Source organism: Strix aluco, chromosome 14, assembly GCF_031877795.1.
Source record: "Strix aluco isolate bStrAlu1 chromosome 14, bStrAlu1.hap1, whole genome shotgun sequence".
Classification (NCBI taxonomy): Eukaryota; Metazoa; Chordata; class Aves; order Strigiformes; family Strigidae; genus Strix; species Strix aluco.
Window position 1 is genome coordinate 16,102,501 of NC_133944.1, and position 18,712 is coordinate 16,121,212.

Here is an 18,712-nt window from a genome sequence, read left to right on the forward strand (position 1 = left end):
AAGCCATACCTCCCGCACTGACTTACAGATCCAGACAATATCCAAGAGGATGGCTACATAGGCACAGCCCCTGGCCCTGTCCCTCCCGCCACGCACGAGTGACCAAGTGCAAGGGGAGCCCCCCACCCCTTCCCTGCAATGCTCCTGCATGGGGTCCAGTGCTGCCCACGAGCCAGAGGCCCACAGCTCTCCCAACAACATCAGCCCAGACAAACCCTGCAATTGCTCCGACCACTGCAAAGTGACCTGCTTGCCACTGGCAAGGCTGTCATTACACCCCAGCCTCCCCAAGAATGAGATGGTAAAATGGGAAGCCAGTGGCATTAAAAATAAAAAAACCAAAAACCAACAAGGAGGAATAAATTACCAGATTAATAATTTTTAGAAGCACCCCAAACTCCCTCTGAGACATGTAAGGAGTCATAGATGCTTTTGTTCTTCATGCCCGTTTATGCCAGAGGTTCATACTATATTTTCTGTTGGAAGGATACAATATTAAAAAGGGAAAATACTTCCATTATAGCATTCCTTTGCCCAAGATTTTGTTACTGCCTGACTTGACAGAAACCAGACAAAGAAATAAAACAAAAGGGGGGAAAATGTTAAGCTTTCCATTTATTTAAAAACCTATATTATTTTATGATTCTGCTTTACTTTATGCTAAGGAAACTAACTCAAGACCTGATCAGAGTATCACTTTTCAAATGCCTAAATCCCTGTAAAGGTTTAGTGTCTGGCTGTGTGCATTTTGCTCAGTATTAACATGTTCAATGGAGTACTTTGATTTTTTTTTTTTTTTTTTTTTATCTAGACGCCAGAAGCTGGTGAATATATGCTTCATAGCTTCAGATAAACCTTTTGTTCTTCTGGGGCTGATCAGCTGGTGCGGCAGCGAGAGGGAGAGGAGGAAGGAAATTCACAGGGGCTCCACGGTTTCAAAAAGTCAAATTACCTCTGAGCCATGGCATTGCTGATAATTTAAATGAAAAAATATATATACAGGCTGCACCACACAACATCTCTACTGTTAGGACTTTTAATGAAGCCCCAGTTGTGATGACACTGAAGCAGGGAACGCTACGGTGGGATAATTACTTGGCTCCCTCGCAGCTGAGTTTCACAGATGCATTATTAACGGCACATTCCATGCCATAACGAGCACCGAATGTAGGTGGGATTCGCAAGCCCCGGCATCCGCCATTAGCAGGTTGGCGCAAACACAAATGAGTGTTTTCACAAAAGCATGCAAAGGTTGTGAAATTCCAATGAATTCTTTCACTGGAAAAAAGAGTTCAAGCTGCCATGACCGGATATGTCACCTCCCACGGCACGCTGCGCGCCCGGCGAGGCACCATGGGAAATTACAGAATCAGAATGCATTGATTTTTCTGTAGAAAATACAGGCGGCAGCCCTGATGAAGAATTAAGGAGGAAATGTAATAACCTAATTCTCCTCCAACGTCCTCACACACACCCCTTCCAGCCTGGGCACCCGGCTCCTGCATCCAGACAATTGCCAGGTGAAAGACAGGGATAAAAATTAGCTTTCACTTAAGCAGGTGGTGGGATACTGGGCTGAGTGCACCACTAGCTGCTTACACCAGAGCTGGATTTGGCCCACTTTGTCTGAATGTCATTAGCTTTAGGACACAACATTTCCAAGCAATACTTATTTTATGCTGCCACATGTTTTATGTTATTCTCCATGACATTCATCCCCTAAACATTCCTTAGATATAAGCCCTTAACAGGTTTTCTCCATAGAATACTATTTACAGTATAAGAAATTATTAACAATTCCTCCTCAAATTGTACTGTATATGGCTTGAAAACTCTGGAGAATACAGAAAGAATTTTTCCTCTCTCTTTCATGCCACACACATAGAAAATACGACATTAACATCTTCCTTTATTACGGGGCAAGTTAGCCCAGCACTGCGCCTACATTCCTTCCTAGCCTCGTCAATGGCAGACGCAATTAAGACATTCCTTACAACCGCACAGTAGTGCTTATTTCACTGCAGCGTAAGTTTGCACTAAATGCAGTTACAAAATTAGTGACAGCCCTGCTTTTTTTTTTTTTTTTAAAAAAAAGCTTCTATTTCAAGGTGACCTTTTTCCTATTTTGTGTGTCACCCCAAGTGTTGCTGCATGCATATTGAACCAACGCTCTCCCAGTAATTAACACCAGCACTTAATGAAGTCCAGCTGCTGCGATGGCAAACTGAAGGGATGCCAACCTTTGTAAACTAGTACTTGGGCTACTCCAGTTACAGCTGCTTTAAAACCACAGCAGTCAACTTCTCTTTGCCTACTTCTCAGAGATAATTCTTACCAAATAAGACAAGTGTTCAAGATTAAGCATTTAATAACAAAGCTTATCTCTGAACTAATATTTCAAGCTGGAAATGATATCAAGGGCTGGATCAACTTAAATGAACACTGCAAAATTAATAAAAATCTGGAGCAGCAAATAAAAAGCTAAAATGAAGATTTGCACTGTTAAATACATAAACCTTTAAAAACCCTAGAAATGCAGTTCCAAGGGAAAATTGGAGACAGATTCTTCAGCAATATCTGTTCCTCTGAACTCCTTTCCTGATTCAGTATGATAGACTCTAACAGCCGATGCTTTATTAAAATAATGCAGTCTGCCAGTTGTTTCATTACATGCAGTGGTATGGTAGGGATACTAGGTGAATGTTTTTGGAGAATGTTTGAAGAAGTTTGCATTATAACTCATACCACATGGATTTTCAAAAGAGGAAAAAGAACTCCTTCCACAGTCTTCCTCTACATGTGCCTTCTTGCTCTGCTCCTTTATCTACCTCTGTTAATATGCTACTTTTCCATGCACAAGTACTGATAACATTGCCCAACTTAAGTGGGAAATTTCTCAACTCCTCTCCATAGCCAAAAAAAAAAAGCAATTCAAAATTGCAAAACATGCCCTCCTTCCCTCTCAGACCCACACTGTAGATATTACAGCCCACATTTTTGCTTTACATACCCATGCAGGACTCCCGCTTCAGTCAAAGAGACATCCAACTGGGACAGGAGACAGAACTGTGAGCTGAGCTTTCTCCGGGAGGGGAGGGAGGCCCCCACTTGCTGCCAGGCTGGGAGCTGGGGAAGGCAGGGAGGCCTGAACAGGTGAGCTCAGCCCAGCCAATAAAGGACAGAACCACTGCAGATGTACTTAGTTTTCAAAATTACTAACAGAGATAATGACTTCTAGTAGGATAAACACTAAGTGGCCTTACACTAGGGGCTAAACACTAAGGGAAGGGGACTGGCTAATTTACTTCCATTTGAACTAATTTACACATAGGTAACATGCATCAATTTACAAATATATTCAGCACCAGGAAATCAACAGTTCTTCCAAGCAGGGGTTAATCCCTGGCTCAAGCCCTGCAATTGCTCCAATTTTTCCACCAGAGACCTGACATTGCACAGAATCAGTATTAAAAGTACCTCCTCGATTATTCTGGATGTCCATGCCCCTGAGAATATAACTTAAAAAACAAAATCATTAGCTTACACAATAACATAGTCCTTGAAAAAAAAAATAAAATTGTGTGTGCAGAGCAATGCTGACTTCCAAGCACAAATTCCTTTGTTTTTAATGCTAGCTTTGGAACCTACCGATGACTCAAAAGAAGCTGCACTGAAATAATTGCATGACCTGGCAGCACTCTGCAATGTATCAACATTTCACAGGCAGGAAGGTAGCAAAGGGCTAAAAGCCAAGAACCTAACTTTGGTTTAATTTACAGAAAATATTGCACATATTACACCATCCATTTTTGTTATTGTAAGTTTGATACTAAATTATCCAGACTTTCATAGGGAAAGCTAATTTTTAATTATCAAAAAGCCGTTGTGGCTTGATTCCACAAGGGCAAACCATGGGAAAGAGACACGGTGGTTTCGCATGGCACGGTACAAGGCTTACAAACCTCTCGCGTGCATTGGCCTCTATGTGAGAGTCAACCATGGAAAAAAGTCTGTTTACAACAAAAGGCATCTGGTAACCATGATTATTCTTCCTTAAAACTGAACATTTTAGATTTCTTAGCTCCCTCTTTTGTTCAGTTTTAGTTCTCATGCTTGCCGTTTTCTGCTCTGCCCTGTTCTTTTTTTGTGCACGTTATAACCCAGCATGACAAAAATCCGTGTAGTCAATCACACCACTGATTTTTAAACAGGTGAGCATTATTAGTTTCACCAAGAAAAGAGGTTCATAGGTATATTTTAAATTCATTTTTCAAATCACTTCACAAGGCAGCTACCCTGTTTCTTCTGCAGTGATAAAGCTCACAACTTGCTAGTGTGGAAACTCAAGGGAATTGTCTACTTGAAAGTAGAGCCTGAACTGCTAAATATGGATTCAGATCTAGATATTGAAACCTTCCTGCTTTCCAAACATTGGGTGTTCAGATGCAGCCATGCAGTCTTTACTCAGACTTTAGACTTCAGGTTCCTCTAACATGTTGGTGGTGCTCAAATGCAAACAGACAGCGGGGTCTGTATCCATGAAATTACAGGTATCCTCTCTTTTGTCCTGGAGGTCTCTTTTTAAAGTTGCTGTGTGCCAGTAGTTTGGTGTTAAGTAAAAGATGTACAACAACTTCTGAAGAAAAAAAAAAATCCTTCATTATTAAACTGGTGGGCAGAGGAACTGAAGTTTCTTATGGGGTACTACCCTGTTTTCAAGATTTTAAGAGGTAAGACCATAGATACCTGAAAATAAAGTTTCTTCTATATATTCATGAATAGAAGAATAGACGCTTTAAGAAGAATAGACGTCCATTATGTGTGGAAAGTAGAATCTGTAGACCTTTCGATATTGCTGAATTTATTATTTCAGTATCCTAAGACACTGCTATATCTGCATAGGTGCAGCTATCCCGTGTAACACAGCGTACACACTCTATGGACATGTGAGTAACTTTATGAATTAGGTGTATGACAGTTGTGGCTTGGTCAGGAAAAGCAATAGCTTTAAACATGCCATAGGCAGTACTTCAGAGAAGTCAGTCACTGTACCACACCAGTTTTTAACAACAAGATTCAGGATTCTGGCATCTTGAAGTTTAAATCTGCTCCTAAAGCAGGCACATTTTGCTTAGACAAGACATTACTGTACAGTATGTCAGGAATGGAATCAAGTTTTTCTCACTGAAATGAAGTGGAAAAGCATGTTTCCACAGTCTTTAGAGTGCTAGCTTTCATGTTCTTCAGTAAGTTACCCTCTGGTTTGTTGCAACTCCAGAGCCTCCCTGTTAGTCAAGTCGAACACTGACAAACCCAAAAGGGATGCTGCTGCTAACCCTGGATCTCCTCTCAGAGAGCATGGCAAGGACTGGTGCTGCTTCTCTTGTGTTCGCTTTCCAGACAGGGAAATACTAATTGTCTTTTAAAAATCTCTATAGTATTTTGTCAATATTTTTTTATTACAGCAGAGCATGTATAAATATTTTATTGTAAACCAAGGGCCTAAAATAAACAGTTTAGTAAATAGTTATTACATTACAAGGAAAAACATCTGTGGAAACTGTTTTCCATGTAATTATTCTTGCTATTTTACATTAGCTCTCAATGTGAATTTCTTTGGCTCTAATGTTTCACTTGTTCTAAATCTTCCTCCTTGTTGCTATTATTAAAATCTTAAAAAGGTGCCAAATCTTAAATGAAGAAAAAAAAATGATTCGCTAGAAATTATTCATATCACAGTGAGCCTCTACTAAACCTGGCAGGGGTGCAATATTTTCGGTGAAATTAACATAAAATATACAACTGCAAATTATCCAGGAAATAGCTATGTTCTTTACAGTGCACATTTACATTTGGTAAAAAATGTTCTACTTATCTGTCTAGCACAAAGCTCCAATCGCTTCCAAAGGCAGTTTTAAAGGGATAGCGATAGCTCTGCATAGGGAGCACGGTCCTTACAGCGGCTGTAACAAATAGCTGGTGGGGAAAGTGACCTTCGATAATTACTGAAGGTAACAATCAGCACTGGACATTCCTTGTTGTGAATACTAACAATCTAATTTTAGATTTATTTCCCTTTTGGTACACTGGATGGATTTCCTCTCTTAGGCCTAAGTCCTTTCTACTAAACACAAGAAAAACTGTAATACCATGTAAAATGCAAATTTTGCTGTAAATATTTTATAAAATTGTTGCATACATCCCAAAAGCTATAGGTCTTAATTGAGAGCAGGCTATTTTTCCAGTCAATATATGGAAATGGAAAATGCTAATTCATGTTTTTCTACTTATGAAAAACCCTGGAGAATGGCAAAACCACAAATGCACTCACTTTAATATTATAAATATAATTTGGCTCCCTCTTTGCAGTCCCCGATGTCCTGGCTTTTATCTCCCAATGGCTGCAGAGGAAGAATCAGAGAATCGCTTTTACATCCCCTGCGCAGGAAGTCACCCCCGCGTGCTGCCAGCTTGGCAAAAGAGCAACAGCCTGAGCTCACAAACACGGCAAACAGGAACTGAAACAAGAAATTCCAGCGCTCTTACACAGGAAACAAGCCCTGAATGACAGCAAACCTGCTCAGGGTGAGCAGCGTGCACACTCAGCCCCATTGCTGAGAGCTGCCACCACGCTGTCCCCCAGCCCCATGGCTCTTCCTTGGATTTATTTTCTCTCTTCAGAGCAGCCAGTGGCTCAGACAATAAAGCCTGGAAACAGCCTCTCACAAGTTGTACTGGATATGACTAAAAGTCATTTAGTCTGCTCCAGTGTACGGTTACTTGCGCTCACCTTTATCCATCCACTTTTCACTTCCTTGTCAAGGAAAAGACTGGTTTTTGCATTTTCCAGCAGAGAAATCATTAGGCTGTTAAAAGTTAAAACTCTCCAAAGGTCATTGATGCTGGCTTTGAAGACTGAAAATGATATTATTCCCCATTAGACTTTTAATCTCATGATTAGAGCTAAAGTTAACACGGCTGTTTCATTTTCTACCAGGCATGAGTAAACTAATTTTTTCTTTCTCTACCAGAATGCTTAATGGCATCCTATCTTGATGAGCAACATCTCATAGTTAAACAGTATGAACAATGGAAATGCAAAACACTTTACAAGATGTTTTTTTGATTTTTAAATGCTATTTGATGAACCCTGAAAAGTCTTACTACATGCACAGCAAAATCCACCCATAGAAATCCCACCCGAGTCAAAGGACCTACTCTTGGTTGTCAAGACTGCAGTCCTCGCTGGCATCAGCAGGGAGACAAGGGGGAAGGATCCAGCTATTCCCAGTTTGAGTTCTTACTCCTACTTCCCCTAAAACTTAGCCCTACAAATGTTTCTGAATCAAGTCATGCTAGTGAGTGCAAGTGGAACCCAACATGACAGGAAGAGCTACTTGCGTTAGTGGGAACTGCCCCATTAGGCTCCTCGTGGATATTAAGGTTAGATTTGTGAAAACCTTGCGGAAAAGTCTGTGGGGCAAGAATTTACAGTTGTGCACTAGTTTCAAAACCCACTGTACAGCATTCACTGTTATTACAGGCAAATGCATGGAAAAAATTCAATTTTCCTCATTCAAGACAGACTCTGATAACCAACTAGTAAAACTCAGACTATAATTTCTTATTCAGTGTTCCACATGAGATGCATTTTGCTGAATTTAACATGTTTTGCTGTTAATGGATTTCACAGTGTGTTGCCATTTTTATACAGCTGTCCAAAAAAAATGTTGTGTACAGTGATGTGCTTTTACTGTATTGCTAGCCTGCAAATGGCAGCCACTTCCCCAGTTTAAGCCTTAGGAAAATGAGAAAACTCTTTGACTAGGCCCTTTAATATAAGTATTTTGGGTCTGTTGTAAGTCATGTTCAAACAAGAAGATGCAAGATAGATATAATTACACCTTGTACATTTGTGGTCTAATAGTATTTCCACTGAAAGAAAAACCAACCTCAACATTTTCAGGTGTTAATAATAATAGAGTATTAAGTCATAGTTCTACAGGTAACAGACCCACACCTTTGTGTTACTTGAAAACTGACCTCCTAGCCTGCATGACAAATGTCTATTTTCTTTAAAATTGCAGACCAATGTTTAGATTGCTGGGACTACTAGTGCACAAAACACAAACCACTTGGTAGTTAATAGTTTACAAGAAACGTCTGTGCTGAACTCCAGAACTGCTAACCCTCACCATCTTGAGCAGCTTGGCAGTGAAGCATTTACAAGCAACTGCACATTTCTGTTTCAAAACAGGCTGTTCAGAAAATACATAGCAAGTTTTCTCCACATCAACTCTACATGGACTGTTTGGCACACAAAGTTGAACACTTATGCATGGAAATCTCCCACAATCAAAGAACATGATGGGTACCTGGGCATGAGATGCCCTGACAGTGGATGTTAACACTGTTAACACACAAAAAAGAATCCTTACAAGTTTCAGTGAAAACATGAAAAGAGCCTAGCTTTCCTTTTAATAATGCTCTAGTAACATATTTAACTTTTCCGATAACTTAAGTATTTCTGTAGTACTAGATTGCTGTATAACTATGGGGTAGTAGAATATGCTTCCTTTTTTTTAAGGGACAGAAGAAAAATTTAAAACTACAGACTTAAATTTCAGGCCATTATTTTTGAATTATTGTAATCACCAAAAAAAGTTATAGATTGCTTTTTCATTGTATTTTTTACATTTTTCTTTGTTGAACAAAGTCAAAGGATATATAACTTTAAAAGGCTTAGATTAAAAAATATAACATTCTCCCTCGAGATTTTCAAATGCAATATAAAGTAAACGGAGCAACTAACATCTCATAATTTAAATTCCCCATCCCTTGAAAGTTCATCATTCAGGTTTAACACAGATATTGTTGATTTCAGTTTCAAGCACATTAGAATTAGCCTCCAAAGGAAATTCTCTCATTGATGTTCTTCTATACATGGAGGCACAGCTATTAACAGTTTTATCAGATTTTAAGGGGGTAGGGAACGTTGTTTTATTTTCCTTCCCCCTCCCCCCCCCAATCCTAGATTTTAAGAATAAATACTGAATCAAAAGGTAAAAATTTGCTCTATCCTTTTTATCTTTTTTAAAAGAAAAAGGGGAAAAGGGGAAATTCTTAACTAGAAAATTTAAAAAGGAGAAAATGTCACTGGAATACTTTCTTCACTTCAACTTTAGCTATCTATATGTGGCCCAGCTTGAATCAGTTACTGTTCATTGCATGAGGTTTCATCATTTAACTTTTGTTGCCAATATTTATTCCTGGATATAACTCGCAGTCATGGGGTTTAAGAAATATTTGTCCAAACCCCAATAATATGTGATAGCTGATGCATGCAAAACAACAGCAGAGGACATACCAGTGGTGTTAGTTGATGTTGATCCTTTAAAACACCCAAAGTCTACCTGGAACAAAACCTAAAACCAATGGATCTGCCTAGCCTGAACCATGCTAAAATACTTGCTTGTGAATACAGAATAAGATAGAGTAATCATAAATCTAATCACTTCACAGTTACATGCACAATCTTCAAAAGATTTGGTCATTTTTTAAGGCCCTTGGACTGTCCACCAGACAGTGGATGATGTGCACCTGAAGGCAGGATTAAATCTCAAGTGGGCTACGACTGCCTGAAGTAGCGATTTATACACATCCGAAGTGTGCTGTGTACTTCCTACCTGCAATGCCATTTTTTGCAGTTGTCTTCTCCACCAATTCAGGAGGTGCAAAAGAAGGAAACATTAGACCAAATTGGTTTTGGCCTGTTCCTACAGGAAGCAGGAGGTGAAAAGGCTCAACTCCTCCCCATGGGGTCAGCACCTCATTAACCCCATCTGTCCCTGGATTTGTGCCAGCAGGACAAACCACAAGACACAAAGCAGAGGAGAGGCAGGAGAGAACATACTGGTGAAGACGACGACTATGGAAAACACCATGACCAGTGAGGTGTTTTGGCCTGCTATGGAGCTCTGTCTTCTGAAGACCATGGTATTCATATGTATGGTTTCTCTGGGTTGTTTCAGTTGTGGCAGGACAAAAAAGTTTTTTCATTTATAAAATCATGATTTGCCAGTTCTTTTAAGTTTGACATTACTGCAGGGAAGTCTGACAGGGACAACCTGAAGTCCTCTTCTTCTTCAAGCTTACTGTGCAATCTCACAGTGGTTATTGGCTGTTGCAAGAATGGTAACGTTTTTAATTTTTAATTAAATAAATTTAATTTTTAAAATGGCACACAATGAATTTGCCAAGTCAAAATATTCCATTAAAAAACTTCTGATTCTTACAAAGGCCCAAAGCTGTGAGAAGTTACCAATAAATTGAATAAAAAGGAGTTTGTGACAAAAACTTGCTATACAAGGAAATAAGCACATCTGGTGCAAATGACAGAGACCATTTGTGCAAAGGTTTTATCTGCGCCGGGAGCCTTGAAACACTGAAAAAAGGTAAAAGCATTTAAATAATTTACATGGCTTCCTTCATAGGGATCACTTGTAAGAAACCTCAGGGCAGAAAAGTCTTCCTCCACAAATAAAAGAAAAAAGGTGCCAGTTCCCCAAACAGGCAGAGCATACAGGGAGGACTGTGTTTGATTTGACTTGCTTGCCAGCTATGACAAAACAGAAATAATTTTTTTTTAAGGGCCATGTCAGTTGGTAACCTCTTGTTCTAGGAGATCAGATTAAATCTTCCCCAAGGTTAAGGATGCCATTTAGTTTGAACTATAATTAAAGGCAATGGGCCAATTGTCTCTCTTTGAAGTCAACCAAGTAACAGGAGGAACAAATCTGGACCTTTAACATATAGACAAACCATTTTTCTGCAATAACTAGAGTTAAGGTTCAGCATATGTACACCAGTACCCTTACTGATTCAAAACCAGAGGGTTTGTTCCATAATAGAAAGAAGAAAAATAAACATTTTAGGTCCAATGCTCAGAAGTGCTGAATATTGAACCAGATAGTCAGAAAGAGTGAAATCCAGAATTTTATTAGTAGAAAAGGAATTTAACTATAGTTACTAATATTGTATGCTTTCTTTCCCACTTTTCCTATGACTGGAAACAGTTTGGAACCTTGTCTAGGTTTCCCCAAAGATAATTTTGTAACTCTGTCTAAGCTCATTCCTAACTAACCCAGTATGGGTTTTTCCAGCTCCAGTAAACATTCATTCCTTTGTTCCTTATTCACTTACTGTATTTCAACTATCTTTCACAAGAAGGCACAAAGCTTTCCGTCACTCAGGAAAGGTAGGACTGGTATCTGATGTTCCCAAACCAATAAATTAATTTGGCAAATAAAGAAGAAATGGAGGTAACATCTACTTTCTCCAGATAAAAACGTTATCTGTTAATAAGTTCCTATAAGGAAATCGTCACCTAGATTTTAGGACAGCTCTGATACAGACATTAGTCCCACAATTCACATGAGGGAAAGAACAACTTCCTGAAAACATTATTTATATGAAGTCTGAAGGCTACACCTAGAAATGATGGTTTGCCCCCTCTTCCACCCCCAAGAAACATCCTCCAAAGTAGGACAGAGGGGTGCTGACCTCTCCACTGGGAAGGAGTCATTTTGCCATCTGCAGGGAGAACCCAAACCCCATATGGTAAGGACTTGCTTTCTTTTCCAGATTCAAGACTAGCAAATAACGGCTAGGAAATTTGTTTGTGAACTTAGGGATACATGGCCACACGCATATAAAATATCTGAGAAGCAGGCAGAAAGCATCTCTGCAGACTCTTAAATACAAATGTACAACAGTTTTCAAGGTTAATAGCATTAATAAAAGCAAAGAACACGTTGCACATTCAGAGAAATCACTGCTACACAGGGCAAAGTTTACTGAAAAATAGCATTTTTTTGCCACACTGCCTAACTGATGTTGAGAGGCTGGGAATAGATTGAGGTGCTTGCTAATGATAACTTTGAAGAAACGTCACACTTAAAGCTCAGACTGATTGCAGAAAAGGTGTTTTATCAACTGCTCCCTTTATGAATAAATATGAAACTAGCAGGAAAATGTTTAAACAGGTGTAATCACAACTGCATATGAAAATTGAGTTTGGAGGCTGTAAGGAATCTTAACACAGTTAAGAAAGAATGAAAGCAATGTAAAACTGTGATCATAGCCGATTATGCATGTATCATGCAAAACAGGAATGTTATCATAGCAGCTATAAAAATGTCAGTGAAAACTGAACTACTATTACCAAGTTGTAAATGAAATGAAAAATGCAAAAGGAATATGTGAATGAATACATTAAAGGAAATGTTATTTCTTTCCTGGTAGATAAACAAGCAAAACAAAATACATTCTCATGAAACAGAGTAATTTGTATGAACAAATATGCATAGATAACAATTGCAGGAGGCCACATCTGCACAGTACGTTGGGATAAAATTATTAAGATTTTGGGTAATGAATTTTCCAGCCTTAGAAAGGAACAGACAGTAAAAATGTCATGTTAAGAAACCAGTTTCAAAGTAAGAAACCCATTAAGTAATAGATTATATTAAGGGCCAATATTGTTTATACTGAAGTAAAGGGAGCTGCTTGTCTGTTAGCAATGGCAATTTGGCTTTCAGTGTGACTACACTGTTAAAAAATGTGGCTTTTAAAACAAAACATTTCTAGCCTTTTATAAACTATACCCATTACAATGTTATTTAACTACTTGCACAAGTGCTTAACGCTAAAAATAATTAACACAAAAAATAGAAACCCAGGGCTTAGTTGGACAAAATAACAGGAGGACCTACTGGTGTAAGCAAATCCCTCTGCCCAAGAGCCTGAGCCGCCAGCAAGCTCCACTCGGGGAAAGTCTCCTGCAGCAGCGCCGGCAGGACTCCAGCCAGCCCACGGCACTCGCACGCGGCGGGATTAAGGCTCTTAGGGGTGTGTGAAAACATCACGTATGTTGCTCATCTGTTAAGATAAGTACACTTAGCTTTTTTTTTTCTCCCTAAAATTAGTTGTTCACAATAGCCAGCTACTGCAAAATGAAAGTCTAGTACTTATTGTTAATTAAGGCAAGTCCACATAGAATTGGATATTGAAGCAAACACTGGGTAAATATATGAAGGTTTTACCTTCCCTTCTGCATTAAAAGAGCAATTACTTGGAATATGCTTTACAAACATCAAAGTTAAAAAAATATTTTTGAGTTCCTAATGTGTCCATAATTAATTCACACATTCAGCTGTTGAGTCCAGAAATATGTTCCTGTTGATAATTTGCATCTAATGCTTCAAAAACAATCTGGCACATTTTTATTTGCCTTAATGCCTGAAAGCTATTACCAAGATAGTGCTTTACAATGTCATCATCATTGCTACCACGTATATGCTTTAACGCTAGTGGTTAGGTCTAAAGAGTTTCCCTCAAGAATTAAAACAGTTTTGTCTCAGGACACAATGTCATGACAGTAACTTAATGGAAGGAAATGTACTTACCAAATAGCACCCTTAAACTTTAAATCAATTAGAATTCCAGTACTGTGTTAAGCAAAGCACAAAGGAAAATGGGAATTTTACAAGAATTAAAGCTGCCCTTCTTCCAATATTGACTACATTTATTTCATATAAAATAAAAGATGTTGTATTGTAAGAGAGATTCTGAGAAGCATTAGCTGTCCTCAACTCCCAAATCAATGAGAATAAGGAACAAAGCGCTCACAAGATCAGGCCTGAGTATCAGAAACGCTTCACATCCTCATCACAGATGCCCAGGGCTAGTATCTCCATGTGTATAAAAGTCAGTTCTGCAAAAATTATTCTTACCTACATTGTTTTCACATACACATGCACTTCGAATCTACTGTGAGAGGCAGCAGTCCAAGACCAGCCAAAATGAGTCCAAATTTTTATTTATATAATATATAAATTAGCAATTTTGTTAAGAGCTGAAGTTATGAAAACTGAGTTCCTAAATCAAAATATAAAAACTGCTTATATTTTTGAACAGAAGAGGAGAACATAACTGGAATATATTGGTTTATGTTTGATTTCGAATACTACCTCAACCCCTTCACCACTGTGCTGGTTTCCTCTTGGTGATTGAGCTTGGTATCAACTGCTAATTCTTTCAAACATAAAATGCTGCTTTTTAGAAAATTATTTCTCCAGTTATTATTGCAGTTTGACCTCTTATGAGCAACAAATTTTTTGTTATTTTTAAATACTGTTATTTTTAAATGTTAACAAAATAGCAATCCTATATTTAGTCATTTTTTGTTTAAAATACTTGTATGCATCTAAAAGAAACATAACTGTGGATGGATGGTATCCCTCCTCTTTGTATTTAATTCTGGCAGAGTGTTTCCAGAACTTGAAACATGATCTCCAAGGGCAGGAAAGGTAATTCAAATACTTGGGAGTCCTACACTACATACAATGTATGACAATGCCACATCTTAGGGCAGTACTCAGAAAACTCTTCCTGTTCCTCCAAACACGGGTGTTTAACTTGGTTGTGCCCATCACATCAAACAGGGAGGTATTTATCCAGACAGCAGTCCAAGAACCAGACCACTGCACAATTTCAATGTGACTTTTGGAAGTTTTGCCTCCAGCACTTCCTTTTGTCCCCAGTGGCTCTCAAAGCACAAACAGGGCCTCATGCCTCACATCACACATACTGCAACATGTCCTGCCTGCGCCCCACTCCCTCCCTCACTGTTCACCAGCGTTCATATGTGCATTCTGACTGGGAGCGCTGGCAATTGCATGTGTAAGGACAGGAGCGGCACCAGGGAAGGGCTTGCTGAGCTCTGAGAAGTCAGACTGCCTCTCACGGGTTCACAAACACTCCTCTAGAGCCAGACACAGGAAAGTCCTGCAGCAATCCTAGTGTTAGAGCACGACCAGGAATCATTATTTTCCCTCTTCCAGCACTAACTGCACCCCAGTTGAGTTTCCCGCGCACATTTGCCAGGAGACTTTCTTAGAGAAAGGGAAAAAGAAGGGTGGGGACAGTTGGTCATCTTTTTTGGACACTAAATAGAAAACATCCCCCATCTAACCGAGACAGAGAGAAGTGCCTTACCCCAACATCTGAGAGCCTCAGCACAGATCCAAATGCACTTTCCCTTCATACTGGGTGACCTGACCCGCTTGGACAGCAATAAGTCTGTGGAATTTTGTGCACCTTGAAAAATATTAATTAGGGCACCCAGCCTGGCTATGGGAACAGTGCAGCTGTAAAAACCCAATAGGAAAATCCTGGGCCAAATCCTGATGTTCCCTGTGCAGGGCTGTGAGCAGGCGCTCCCTTGGCAGTGCGGGATGGGGGAGCCTCAGGGCCCTTTCTCCGGGGCAGCCATTGCTCGTGTGTCGTGGGGACTCGGCAGTGGGCCCATGATGGAGACTGAAGTTCCACGGCTCCCCCAGCCACTGGGGAGAAGCTGCACTGACAGATTTCCATGCTTCAGGCTGCTGCCATGGCTGCTCAGTGCCCCCCGTAGAGCCCATGGCTGTGTACGCCCATCTTCCGCTGCATCTAATAGAGACTGCACATCAGAGGCAGTGGTAGGTGGGAAGATAAGGGGGAGAAGCTTTAAACATTGCCAGATCAGCGCAACAGGAGGTAAGCAAGTACAGAGGCAGCAAGAACTACTGAAAGTTTTTGATATAGTCCCAGGTGGACTCCCCAATGCCTGTAAATGTTTCAAAGGGGGATCCCCTTTCTGTGGGCATGGAAATGTTTCAAAGGAGCCCAAATCAGTGCAATGTTTCAAAGACCTCTGGTCTCTAAAAATTCCACCCCAGCCCCCCCTCTGGCTGCAAACGTTTCTAAACAGATCCCTTCCTGGCTAACCACAGCTAAGGAGGTCTGTTCTGCTGCTTACAGCCCTCCTACAGGCCCCAGTGTAAAATGAAACAAAACATCTACCACTTACCTCCTCTGGGGATGTATCCAGCCTTCTCCTTCCCCAGGGACCCTGTACAGGACCCAATGTGCCTCTGTGTTTGTGCACAGGATATGAAGGGCTAGAGTGCAGAAGGGTAATTTTTCAAAGCAGTGTGTGGGAGTAGCACTGGAAATTCCCTGCATACTGCTTTGAAAAAAATAAACCCCCTACCTCCATGAATTATGAGCAGGGCCTCCGACTCCAGACTGAAGAGCAGAGAAGTTGAAGAGGGAGGCACAGTCAACTTAACTGGATGCACTTTTTAAGATTACAATGTAGGAAATAATTGAATTCTTTAATCATATTACGGACACTGATACTTAAAAGGTGTCACTGCTACAAAGAAGGGATTCCTTTGTTGACAGTCACTTGAGCAGAATGAAACTGTAAGCAAGTACTCAGGCTATCTCAACTATTGATTTTGTGTTTCTCAAAGTACAAGAAAGTGCTGCTGAGAGGTCTTGGATTATCAAAGCCAAGGGGTTTTTTACGTAAAAATTACACGTCAAGGCTAACTTCATTGTGTTGGCTCACTTCAAATTCAAAAGAGAGATAAAAATCTCTCCCTGGAAATGCTTATCCTACTCAAACTCTTATCTTAGATTGGTATCAATCATTCATTTTCCCCAGACAGCATCTCAATGACTGTATTAAACCAGACACCTTAATTTTAGATAGATACAAGTTCATTGAGATGAGTCCAACTCTAAGCTCCTGAGGGGTGACAGTCTGAGGACAAGTTCCCCCCTGCCGCCCAAACACCCACATGTTCACCCAGGGAACTCAGTGCCCCACCAGCACAAACAAATCCTCATCTGTAGATCTTAAATTGACAACGATGACATTAATAACCCTTGTGACACAGACCTGGGCTGCAGAAACAGCTACATTAGCTTCTTTCTCTCACTGCCCATCTGGCTAGACTTGGTCTAACACAGAGAAGGGAAACTCTTTCAGTTCTTATTTTGTAAGCGATAAACCAGCCTGACCAGTAAGGAGGCACATGCCAGTCTCTCGTATGGCCTGAGTAAGGGATCAAGGCTCCCAGGTTTTGAACAAAGGGCAGAGGAGCAAGCCCGAGAGGCAATCCATCGCTCTCCTTGCTATTACTGACTCAGCACTATGCTAATTAACACCAAAAATCTGCACAGCATTTATTGCTTGAGAGATGGTGATATCTAGTCTCTCCTTGTCCCTTCAGTATTCCCCAGTAAAGAACAAATACCAAGAGCAGACTCACTGGCAACACCTTTTAGGAAACAGTCACATCTCCTGAAGGAGAGGGGGCCCAAGTGCCTTGTGAACTGAGACGCCCAGAGTGGGAGGAAGCTTGGCTGCATATTAAAGATTTCTATACTTTACTCTTTCCTAAACTGCACCATAAAAAAAAGCGATGACTTGAACTTAATGAACGTTCTCAGTCCATATCTCAGCAAAGCAACACAAGACATGACACCACAATGGAATAATCATAAATTTTCTTACCCTCTCCTGGTATTTACAATGTTCTAGGTGTATGGAACTGAGTTCATATGCACCTTTATATTTATACAAAGTTCTTCCAAATATGTATAATAACTTACGTACAGCTTCAAGGAAACAATAGGTACAGTTTTCACAAACAGCAGCACCACACTTCTCTCAGCCTCCTATGCCTTCTACCACTGTTGTTTTCCAATAGCACTAATAGTAAACCATAGTCATAGATATATCATCATGTGTTATTCCAGACACAACTAATTTGGGGATATACATAAATAAATTTCACACATCGGTTACTGTAAAATGAAGAAATTACATCTTTCCAAAAGGAAAAATAATTCCCCTCTCAAATCAAGCAGAACCTTAACTCAGCACTTTATGACCTTTGTATTTACAAATCATTTATTAGCTATTGGATCACAAATTAAGTTGAAACAAGTGCTAAGCTTGCCTAAGGACTTCTTTCTTTCAGGCTTCTTTAAAAAAAAAATCTAGGGGGGAGCTACATGAAATCACTATGGTCCAATTAACAAGGATCTCCCTCTTCAAGCTTGCAAACAAGAGATTACATTAACACCTGCTACAAAAGCAAACATTTTTAGATATCTTCATCTTAACCTGCTTGACATTGACTTCAAACTCCTGCCTGGCTCTCAGATGAAAATTACTGTGACTGACATGTATATTTTTCATTTGGGGGTGGGGGTGTGAAGACTGTGTCAGTCCATATTTCTCTCTCTCTGGTATTTATACATAATTGACTTCAAAGATAATAGGAGTTACATACATGCATTGACAGGAGAACAGTTTCCTAAATGTAAAATTGTTGAAGGAAAACCATTATGCTTACGGGAGATAAATGCTGCATGTGAACATATGAGACACACAGAGTGCACTGTAGGGTCCTTAAAGAATCTCATTCAACATATGCCTAGAGTGGCATGTGTAACTCCCTCCTTTGTGGTCTATGCATCAAAATAAACTGACCTCTTGGGCCAACACATATATTTATAACATCTGTACAGACAGGAAAAACATTTCTTTGCATTCATCAGAAAAGCAATCATACAGCAGCAGCAGAAATACAACCCATCAGATTACAATAACACTTTACTACAACTCTTGTGACAGGACTGTAGTAGAAGGCAGCAAGCACTGATTTTTAAAACATCTCTGTTGTATCTCTGAAAAGTTGAACTTTCTGAAGTCCAGAATTGTTGGAAAAAGAAGAAAAAACCCACTGAAATAACTCTATAAGTGTTTTGTTTTGACAATGTTCCTCAGGAATTCACCACACTTAGCTGGGAA

The 18,712-nt window shown here is 39.8% G+C and overlaps 1 protein-coding gene across 2 annotated transcripts in view; it reads right to left on the reverse strand.

Moving 5' to 3' along the window:
* Window positions 1-18,712, reverse strand: part of ZNF423 (zinc finger protein 423) — a 236,299-nt gene that overhangs the window by 71,374 nt on the left and 146,213 nt on the right. The window lies entirely within an intron of this gene.